Genomic DNA, 2,200 nt, shown 5'->3' with positions numbered 1-2,200 from the left:
GAACTATTGAACTTTAATAGAATTATAAAATGGAAAAGAAAGATAACCTAGTCAAAGAACCACTCAAGTAAAATCGAATGTTGTTAGTGATAAAAGAGTAATCGTATTATCTAAAATGATAAGAAAAAACATGCATAATTGTGATTCAACAATAATGAGGATCCATTGGCAGAATTAAAAATTATAAAGCGGCTTATTTATTATTGGCAGATCATAAAAAATAAAAGTTTGCATGTACATTTGAGGTTAGAATTATTTGTTTACACTTTTAAATGAATCAATCGATCTAGAATAAATCGATAGTTATTTGAATCAATACCTAACGAATCAGCTGATTGTTCGATCAACCAGTACAAGTTGAATTATAAAGTTTACTCACAAAAGATGTATTATATATACTGAGGAAGATTTATGTAAATAAATAGGGACAACTATTATTGCTGCATAAATATTTATTACAATCTAAATAGTACAAAAATCAAGAGTATACAAAACTCGTATAAAAAATTAAATATATGTTACATGATAGCATCGTATATCGCGATTTATTTATCAGAATAGTTTAAGACAATCACTCCATATATTTATATAAAAACTTTTATCTATTTTTCTATTATAAAGTTAAAGAAACCCTGAATCTGAAGCAACCAATTGTATTGAGTTTGTTAAATTAAAAGCCAATCAGAAAGAAGCTTACAAATCGTTCAAGGAAGAGATAAAATTTTTCTGAAAACCATCTTCTTCTGGCTTGTGATCTCGTTCTGAAAGGATGCACATGGAAATTAGGGTTCTTTCTTCCTTTAAATTTTAAAAGTTATCAAGCCAATCCCTTTTTTAAATGTGAACTATTTGTAATTAATGTTTATTTATCTGTGAATTCAGTGTTGTTGAAGAGTTCGTAATTGTAATCAATTCCCATAAATATATCTGTAATACAGAAAGAAAACTATAAGAAATCTGGACCACGCGCAAGCCCAGCCGAGACGAAAAGGACCTGCATAATTAATTAATTCATTCTACGAGACCGTCAAGAACATCATTAATGTGAGTGTTAGATCAAACGAGCTCGTTTTATAAAGGCCTTTTTTATTAGAGTTGGGGAATTAGTCAAAGCACTATATAAATTAATTTAAGTCAAGGAAAATTCGCAACGTGTTGAGTATTATCATATAGTTTATAAGAACATTTTATGAATTAATTTGATATATGTAGGAAGCTTACTTCCATGCATGGCATGGACTCATTAAAAACCCTGAGATTATTTTTAAATATTGATTTAATAATATTATTTGCTAATTGATCAAAGCATGTCCTATTAAATCTGCAGACCAAACAGGTTTTAAATTGTAGAATTCGGAATTGACTTGAAGTCCATGTATTAGTATTAAATACAAATTTATAAATTTTAAAGCTCACAACAGTGAATGCTAGTAAACCCTGTGATAATTAATTAACTATTGAAGAATTTATATATATATTGAAAATTTTAGATATAGGAATATTTTATATATATTGTTTTATGGGAATATATTTGTTTTATGTCAGCATACAAAATCATAGAAGTTTATTTTACCCTAATTCATCTCGTGATATACAGTTTGGGCTGTCTTAGTACCAAGAAAAAATATTCGGCAGCATATAAAATTATTGAATCAATTAATATCGATCTTATTAAGAGCATTCAGTACTTATCATCCTTTGATGATAGTCATACTAGTCCACCAGAAAAAATATATTGATAATTATATTAATAAGGTTCCAGTTATATCATATAAGGATCCAGAGAGCTTCAAGAACTGGCGTTGTAAGTTCTAAGGAATTTCAGAAGGATAAATTGGTGAATACCTGTATTCATGACAAGCGTTTTAAGGATCAACTAGAAAGAACCATAGTTGGTCTTTATTATTCTCTATTGTGTACATGGTTACTGATAATCAGTCATCAACTATCCTTTTGATTTCCTTATTGGTATTCTTCAAGAACTTCATAGAAGCAGCGGTAAGAATAATTAATCACCAGTCATTGAACCTTATGGTGATTAATTATATTTGGAAAATTCATGTATCTACCACTGAGCTAGAGCTACGGTTTGAACCCAGCAATTTTGCGAGCCGGACGGCCTTAATTTTTTGTGAATTTATTCGCAAAATAGGGACTTTAGCAACCGCCCTTATAAACATCAAGAACACCATATCATCTA

Source organism: Nilaparvata lugens, chromosome 7 (genome assembly GCF_014356525.2).
Source record: "Nilaparvata lugens isolate BPH chromosome 7, ASM1435652v1, whole genome shotgun sequence".
Classification (NCBI taxonomy): Eukaryota; Metazoa; Arthropoda; class Insecta; order Hemiptera; family Delphacidae; genus Nilaparvata; species Nilaparvata lugens.
This window is presented reverse-complemented; position numbering follows the sequence as displayed.